At 46.7% G+C, this 9203-nt stretch overlaps 2 non-coding genes across 2 annotated transcripts; both read left to right on the top strand.

Moving 5' to 3' along the window:
• The first annotated feature begins 713 nt into the window (after positions 1-713).
• Positions 714-785, top strand: TRNAG-UCC (transfer RNA glycine (anticodon UCC)). Its single transcript has one exon. It is a non-coding gene; the product is annotated as a tRNA-Gly (tRNA).
• Positions 786-3921: 3136 nt separating this feature from the next.
• Positions 3922-3993, top strand: TRNAG-UCC (transfer RNA glycine (anticodon UCC)). Its single transcript has one exon. It is a non-coding gene; the product is annotated as a tRNA-Gly (tRNA).
• Positions 3994-9203: the final 5210 nt, after the last annotated feature.

Genomic DNA, 9203 nt, shown 5'->3' with positions numbered 1-9203 from the left:
AGGCCTGCCAGAATAGCTCCAGCAATCCCATGCCACTCCTCTGAAGGCTCCTGATCTGCATAACCACAGCATTTTGAGCAGGAAGCAGAGTGGCGCAGCGGAAGCGTGCTGGGCCCATAACCCAGAGGTCGATGGATCGAAACCATCCTCTGCTAGCATGGATTGAATTTTTTTCTTGTGAGGACCACTCTCTCGTTTCCACGCTGCCAGAGCGGAAAACAGCAGGCTTGTGCCAGCTTTTTGTGGGAAGAGACTGCTCAACTATCGGTCTCTGCTCAAAGTCAGGGAGACAGATGGTCAGAGAATCAACCCTACACTTCAAAGGAAATGATGCACAGTTATGACCATTAAAGAAAGATGGGACCCTCGCACTTCTTTCTGAGCCTGCTTGGAACGTTATTATTCCCTTTTTTTGTCCTGCTATTATCAATCTCCTGTGAATTTCGTGGAGCTGTTTTCTCTCTCTACCCTGCTGTTTTTCCCTTGCTGCCAATATATGCTTATTTCAATGATTTGAACTGCTGCTTTCCCTTTCTCCTTTTCTGCGCAGCTTTTGCATTGGTTTCAATCTCCAGTTCCTTAGCAGTTGCAAGAACTTTTTTCCTGATTTTCATGTTGGTCTGTAAACCAAAAATACCTCTGATACTGGTGCAATATAGTAATTGAACTCAGGGTTGTGATGTCTAGAGTTAAAAAAAAACATATGCCACGGAGCGTTGGTGGTATAGTGGTGAGCATAGCTGCCTTCCAAGCAGTTGACCCAGGTTCGATTCCTGGCCAACGCAGTGCTAATATTTATACATTAAGCAAGCTGTAGCTATTCTAACGCAATATGTTAAAAAAAAGAGAAATATCTTGACCAGATTACTCAGCTATTAGATAAATAATAAACAAAGACATAGGCAGGCATCCCAAAAGCCCCGTCTGCGACTTTTTATATCCTGAAATTTTTATATTTTCCAAACAGCAGTCACCACTCACAACTGCTGGTAATAAATGGGCTGCAGGGGGGCAGGCAATGAAACGGCTAAGCCCTTCTGCCCGACCAGCCTTTAGAACTGCAGCATCTCTGCAGTAAAAAGTGTTTCAGGTCAATATCTCTCCCCTGGAAAAAATGTGCGAGACCCACCACCGATAAATGTGGCAAAAGTCCCCAGCATTTTCTGCATATTTGTGATCTTACCTGAAAGCAGCGCCACCTTGTAGTCATCGCAGGCAACTGCAGCATACAACCAAATTTAGCCGAGAGCAAGGTGAAAGAAACCCAAGGGAACAGCCCCTGTCTGCAGCAGGAAGGTTGGCTGCTTCGAATGGACAGAACTTCCAGTCCTAAGTCCACTAACCTCCAGAACGCTCCCAAACGCTCATACCGGGCAAGCCCTCACCAGGTGCACCTCTGGCTCCCAGGTAAGGCCAAAACCTGAGCATGGTAGCGCAGGATCTCAGAGAAGGAGCGGGTGGGGGTGCTTCTGTCTTGACAAAGGCGTGACATGGCTAGTGACTGAGAGGGCCTTGACTTTCCCCTATGACTGACTGTGAGAGGGGAAGGCGAAGATTTTCTGCACCCAGCATGCCTTGTGACATTCTTAGGCAAATGAGGTGAGAGCCCTGCCAGAATAGCTGCAGCGATCCCATGCCACTCCTCTGAAGGCTCCTGATCTGCGTAACCACAGCATTTTGAGCAGGAAGCAGAGTGGCGCAGCGGAAGCGTGCTGGGACCATAACCCAGAGGTCGATGGATCGAAACCATCCTCAGCTAGCATGGATTGATTTTTTTTCTTGTGAGGACCACTCTCTCGTTTCCACGCTGCCAGAGCGGAAAACAGCAGGCTTGTGCCAGCTTTTTGTGGGAAGAGACTGCTCAACTATCGGTCTCTGCTCAAAGTCAGGGAGACAGATGGTCAGAGAATCAACCCTACACTTCAAAGGAAATGATGCACAGTTATGACCATTAACGAAAGATGGGACCCTCGCACTTCTTTCTGAGCCTGCTTGGAACGTTATTATTCCCTTTTTTTGTCCTGCTATTATCAATCTCCTGTGAATTTCGTGGAGCTGTTTTCTTTCTCTACCCTGCTGTTTTTCCCTTGCTGCCAATATATGCTTATTTCAATGATTTGAACTGCTGCTTTCCGTTTCTCCTTTTCTGCGCAGCTTTTGCATTGGTTTCAATCTCCAGTTCCTTAGCAGTTGCAAGAACTTTTTTACTGATTTTCATGTTGGTCTGTAAACCAAAAATACCTCTGATACTGGTGCAATATAGTCATTGAACTCAGGGTTGTGATGTCTAGAGTTTTAAAAAAACATATGCCACGGAGCGTTGGTGGTATAGTGGTGAGCATAGCTGCCTTCCAAGCAGTTGACCCGGGTACGATTCCCGGCCAACGCAGTGCTAATATTTACACATTAAACAAGCTGTAGCTATTCTAACGCAATATGTTAAAAAAAAGAGAAATATCTTGACCAGATTACTCAGCTATTAGATAAATAATAAACAAAGACATAGGCAGGCATCCCAAATGCCCCGTCTGCGACTTTCTATGTCCTGAAATTTTTATATTTTACAAACAGCAGTCACCACTCACAACTGCTGGTAATAAATGGGCTGCAGGGGGGCAGGCAACGAAACGGCTAAGCCCTTCTGCCCGACCAGCCTTTAGAACTGCAGCATCTCTGCAGTAAAAAGTGTTTCAGGTCAATATCTCTCCCCTGGAAAAAATGTGCGAGACCCACCACCGATAAATGTGGCAAAAGTCCCCAACATTTTCTGCATATTTGTGCTCTTACCTGAAAGCAGCGCCACCTTGTAGTCATCGCAGGCAACTGCAGCATACAACCAAATTTATCCGAGAGCAAGGTGAAAGAAACCCAAGGGAACAGCCCCTGTCTGCAGCAGGAAAGTTGGCTGCTTCGAATGGACAGAACTTCCAGTCCTAAGTCCACTAACCTCCAGAACGCTCCCAAACGCTCATACCGGGCAAGCCCTCACCGGGTGCACCTCTGGCTCCCAGGTAAGGCCAAAACCTGAGCATGGTAGCGCAGGATCACAGAGAAGGAGCGGGTGGGGGTGCTTCTGTCTTGACAAAGGCGTGACATGGCTAGTGACTGAGAGGGCCTTGACTTTCCCCTATGACTGACTGTGAGAGGGGAAGGCGAAGATTTTCTGCACCCAGCATGCCTTGTGACATTCTTAGGCAAATGAGGTGAGAGGCCTGCCAGAATAGCTCCAGCAATCCCATGCCACTCCTCTGAAGGCTCCTGATCTGCATAACCACAGCATTTTGAGCAGGAAGCAGAGTGGCGCAGCGGAAGCGTGCTGGGCCCATAACCCAGAGGTCGATGGATCGAAACCATCCTCTGCTAGCATGGATTGAATTTTTTTCTTGTGAGGACCACTCTCTCGTTTCCACGCTGCCAGAGCGGAAAACAGCAGGCTTGTGCCAGCTTTTTGTGGGAAGAGACTGCTCAACTATCGGTCTCTGCTCAAAGTCAGGGAGACAGATGGTCAGAGAATCAACCCTACACTTCAAAGGAAATGATGCACAGTTATGACCATTAAAGAAAGATGGGACCCTCGCACTTCTTTCTGAGCCTGCTTGGAACGTTATTATTCCCTTTTTTTGTCCTGCTATTATCAATCTCCTGTGAATTTCGTGGAGCTGTTTTCTCTCTCTACCCTGCTGTTTTTCCCTTGCTGCCAATATATGCTTATTTCAATGATTTGAACTGCTGCTTTCCCTTTCTCCTTTTCTGCGCAGCTTTTGCATTGGTTTCAATCTCCAGTTCCTTAGCAGTTGCAAGAACTTTTTTCCTGATTTTCATGTTGGTCTGTAAACCAAAAATACCTCTGATACTGGTGCAATATAGTAATTGAACTCAGGGTTGTGATGTCTAGAGTTAAAAAAAAACATATGCCACGGAGCGTTGGTGGTATAGTGGTGAGCATAGCTGCCTTCCAAGCAGTTGACCCAGGTTCGATTCCTGGCCAACGCAGTGCTAATATTTATACATTAAGCAAGCTGTAGCTATTCTAACGCAATATGTTAAAAAAAATAGAAATATCTTGACCAGATCACTCAGCTATTAGATAAATAATAAACAAAGACATAGGCAGGCATCCTAAAAGCCCCGTCTGCGACTTTCTATGTCCTGAAATTTTTATATTTTACAAACAGCAGTCACCACTCACAACTGCTGGTAATAAATGGGCTGCAGGGGGGCAGGCAATGAAACGGCTAAGCCCTTCTGCCCGACCAGCCTTTAGAACTGCAGCATCTCTGCAGTAAAGAGTGTTTCAGGTCAATATCTCTCCACTGGAAAAAATGTGCGAGACCCACCACCGATAAATGTGGCAAATGTCCCCAACATTTTCTGCATATTTGTGCTCTTACCTGAAAGCAGCGCCACCTTGTAGTCATCGCAGGCAACTGCAGCATACAACCAAATTTATCCGAGAGCAAGATGAAAGAAACCCAAGGGAACAGCCCCTGTCTGCAGCAGGAAGGTTGGCTGCTTCGAATGGACAGAACTTCCAGTCCTAAGTCCACTCAAGTCCTGAACGCTCCCAAACGCTCATACCGGGCAAGCCCTCACCGGGTGCACCTCTGGCTCCCAGGTAAGTCCAAAACCTGAGCATGGTAGCGCAGGATCACAGAGAAGGAGCGGGTGGGGGTGCTTCTGTCTTGACAAAGGCGTGACATGGCTAGTGACTGAGAGGGCCTTGACTTTCCCCTATGACTGACTGTGAGAGGGGAAGGCGAAGATTTTCTGCACCCAGCATGCCTTGTGACATTATTAGGCAAATGAGGTGAGAGCCCTGCCAGAATAGCTCCAGCGATCCCATGCCACTCCTCTGAAGGCTCCTGATCTGCATAACAACAGCATTTTGAGCAGGAAGCAGACTGGCGCAGCGGAAGCGTGCTGGGCCCATAACCCAGAGGTCGATGGATCGAAACCATCCTCTGCTAGCATGGATTGATTTTTTTTCTTGTGAGGACCACTCTCTCGTTTCCACGCTGCCAGAGCGGAAAACAGCAGGCTTGTGCCAGCTTTTTGTGGGAAGAGACTGCTCAACTATCGGTCTCTGCTCAAAGTCAGGGAGACAGATGGTCAGAGAATCAACCCTACACTTCAAAGGAAATGATGCACAGTTATGACCATTAACGAAAGATGGGACCCTCGCACTTCTTTCTGAGCCTGCTTGGAACGTTATTATTCCCTTTTTTTGTCCTGCTATTATCAATCTCCTGTGAATTTCGTGGAGCTGTTTTCTTTCTCTACCCTGCTGTTTTTCCCTTGCTGCCAATATATGCTTATTTCAATGATTTGAACTGCTGCTTTCCCTTTCTCCTTTTCTGCGCAGCTTTTGCATTGGTTTCAATCTCCAGTTCCTTAGCAGTTGCAAGAACTTTTTTCCTGATTTTCATGTTGGTCTGTAAACCAAAAATACCTCTGATACTGGTGCAATATAGTCATTGAACTCAGGGTTGTGATGTCTAGAGTTTAAAAAAAACATACGCCATGGAGCGTTGGTGGTATAGTGGTGAGCATAGCTGCCTTCCAAGCAGTTGACCCGGGTTCGATTCCTGGCCAACGCAGTGCTAATATTTATACATTAAGCAAGCTGTAGCTATTCTAACGCAATATGTTAAAAAAAAGAGAAATATCTTGACCAGATTACTCAGCTATTAGATAAATAATAAACAAAGACATAGGCAGGCATCCCAAAAGCCCCGTCTGCGACTTTTTATATCCTGAAATTTTTATATTTTCCAAACAGCAGTCACCACTCACAACTGCTGGTAATAAATGGGCTGCAGGGGGGCAGGCAATGAAACGGCTAAGCCCTTCTGCCCGACCAGCCTTTAGAACTGCAGCATCTCTGCAGTAAAAAGTGTTTCAGGTCAATATCTCTCCCCTGGAAAAAATGTGCGAGACCCACCACCGATAAATGTGGCAAAAGTCCCCAGCATTTTCTGCATATTTGTGCTCTTACCTGAAAGCAGCACCACCTTGTAGTCATCGCAGGCAACTGCAGCATACAACCAAATTTATCCGAGAGCAAGGTGAAAGAAACCCAAGGGAACAGCCTCTGTCTGCAACAGGAAGGTTGGCTGCTTCGAATGGACAGAACTTCCAGTCCTAAGTCCACTCACGTCCCGAACGCTCCCAAACACTGGCCCTCACCGGGTGCACCTCTGGCTCCCAGGTAAGGCCAAAACCTGAGCATGGTAGCGCAGTATCACAGAGAAGGAGCGGGTGGGGGTGCTTCTGTCTTGACAAAGGCGTGACATGGCTAGTGACTGAGAGGGCCTTGACTTTCCCCTATGACTGACTGTGAGAGGGGAAGGCGAAGATTTTCTGCACCCAGCATGCCTTGTGACATTCTTAGGCAAATGAGGTGAGAGCCCTGCCAGAATAGCTCCAGCGATCCCATGCCACTCCTCTGAAGGCTCCTGATCTGCATAACCACAGCATTTTGAGCAGGAAGCAGAGTGGCGCAGCGGAAGCGTGCTGGGCCCATAACCCAGAGGTCGATGGATCGAAACCATCCTCTGCTAGCATGGATTGATTTTTTTTCTTGTGAGGACCACTCTCTCGTTTCCACGCTGCCAGAGCGGAAAACAGCAGGCTTGTGCCAGCTTTTTGTGGGAAGAGACTGCTCAACTATCGGTCTCTGCTCAAAGTCAGGGAGACAGATGGTCAGAGAATCAACCCTACACTTCAAAGGAAATGATGCACAGTTATGACCATTAACGAAAGATGGGACCCTCGCACTTCTTTCTGAGGCTGCTTGGAACATTATTATTCCCTTTTTTTGTCCTGCTATTATCAATCTCCTGTGAATTTCGTGGAGCTGTTTTCTTTCTCTACCCTGCTGTTTTTCCCTTGCTGCCAATATATGCTTATTTCAATGATTTGAACTGCTGCTTTCCCTTTCTCCTTTTCTGCGCAGCTTTTGCATTGGTTTCAATCTCCAGTTCCTTAGCAGTTGCAAGAACTTTTTTCCTGATTTTCATGTTGGTCTGTAAACCAAAAATACCTCTGATACTGGTGCAATATAGTCATTGAACTCAGCGTTGTGATGTCTAGAGTTTAAAAATAAATATGCCACGGAGCGTTGGTGGTATAGTGGTGAGCATAGCTGCCTTCCAAACAGTTGACCCGGGTTCGATTCCCGGCCAACGCAGTGCTAATATTTATACATTAAGCAAGCTGTAGCTATTTTAACGCAATATGTTAAAAAAAAGAGAAATATCTTGACCAGATTACTCAGCTATTAGATAAATAATAAACAAAGACATAGGCAGGCATCCCAAAAGCCCCGTCTGCGACTTTCTATGTCCTGAAATTTTTATATTTTACAAACAGCAGTCACCACTCACAACTGCTGGTAATAAATGGGCTGCAGGGGGGCAGGCAATGAAACGGCTAAGCCCTTCTGCCCGACCAGCCTTTAGAACTGCAGCATCTCTGCAGTAAAAAGTGTTTCAGGTCAATATCTCTCCCCTGGAAAAAATGTGCGAGACCCACCACCGATAAATGTGGCAAAAGTCCCCAACATTTTCTGCATATTTGTGATCTTACCTGAAAGCAGCGCCACCTTGTAGTCATCGCAGGCAACTGCAGCATACAACCAAATTTAGCCGAGAGCAAGGTGAAAGAAACCCAAGGGAACAGCCCCTGTCTGCAGCAGGAAGGTTGGCTGCTTCGAATGGACAGAACTTCCAGTCCTAAGTCCACTAACCTCCAGAACGCTCCCAAACGCTCATACCGGGCAAGCCCTCACCAGGTGCACCTCTGGCTCCCAGGTAAGGCCAAAACCTGAGCATGGTAGCGCAGGATCTCAGAGAAGGAGCGGGTGGGGGTGCTTCTGTCTTGACAAAGGCGTGACATGGCTAGTGACTGAGAGGGCCTTGACTTTCCCCTATGACTGACTGTGAGAGGGGAAGGCGAAGATTTTCTGCACCCAGCATGCCTTGTGACATTCTTAGGCAAATGAGGTGAGAGCCCTGCCAGAATAGCTCCAGCGATCCCATGCCACTCCTCTGAAGGCTCCTGATCTGCGTAACCACAGCATTTTGAGCAGGAAGCAGAGTGGCGCAGCGGAAGCGTGCTGGGACCATAACCCAGAGGTCGATGGATCGAAACCATCCTCAGCTAGCATGGATTGATTTTTTTTCTTGTGAGGACCACTCTCTCGTTTCCACGCTGCCAGAGCGGAAAACAGCAGGCTTGTGCCAGCTTTTTGTGGGAAGAGACTGCTCAACTATCGGTCTCTGCTCAAAGTCAGGGAGACAGATGGTCAGAGAATCAACCCTACACTTCAAAGGAAATGATGCACAGTTATGACCATTAACGAAAGATGGGACCCTCGCACTTCTTTCTGAGCCTGCTTGGAACGTTATTATTCCCTTTTTTTGTCCTGTTATTATCAATCTCCTGTGAATTTCGTGGAGCTGTTTTCTTTCTCTACCCTGCTGTTTTTCCCTTGCTGCCAATATATGCTTATTTCAATGATTTGAACTGCTGCTTTCCCTTTCTCCTTTTCTGCGCAGCTTTTGCATTGGTTTCAATCTCCAGTTCCTTAGCAGTTGCAAGAACTTTTTTCCTGATTTTCATGTTGGTCTGTAAACCAAAAATACCTCTGATACTGGTGCAATATAGTCATTGAACTCAGGGTTGTGATGTCTAGAGTTTAAAAAAAACATACGCCACGGAGCGTTGGTGGTATAGTGGTGAGCATAGCTGCCTTCCAAGCAGTTGACCCGGGTTCGATTCCTGGCCAACGCAGTGCTAATATTTATACATTAAGCAAGCTGTAGCTATTCTAACGCAATATGTTAAAAAAAAGAGAAATATCTTGACCAGATTACTCAGCTATTAGATAAATAATAAACAAAGACATAGGCAGGCATCCCAAAAGCCCCGTCTGCGACTTTCTATGTCCTGAAATTTTTATATTTTACAAACAGCAGTCACCACTCACAACTGCTGGTAATAAATGGGCTGCAGGGGGGCAGGCAATGAAACGGCTAAGCCCTTCTGCCCGACCAGCCTTTAGAACTGCAGCATCTCTGCAGTAAAAAGTGTTTCAGGTCAATATCTCTCCCCTGGAAAAAATGTGCGAGACCCACCACCGATAAATGTGGCAAAAGTCCCCAACATTTTCTGCATATTTGTGCTCTTACCTGAAAGCAGCG

The sequence above is a fragment of the Pleurodeles waltl genome, unplaced genomic scaffold (genome assembly GCF_031143425.1).
Source record: "Pleurodeles waltl isolate 20211129_DDA unplaced genomic scaffold, aPleWal1.hap1.20221129 scaffold_69, whole genome shotgun sequence".
In the NCBI taxonomy this organism is placed as follows: Eukaryota; Metazoa; Chordata; class Amphibia; order Caudata; family Salamandridae; genus Pleurodeles; species Pleurodeles waltl.
This window is presented reverse-complemented; position numbering and strand designations above follow the sequence as displayed.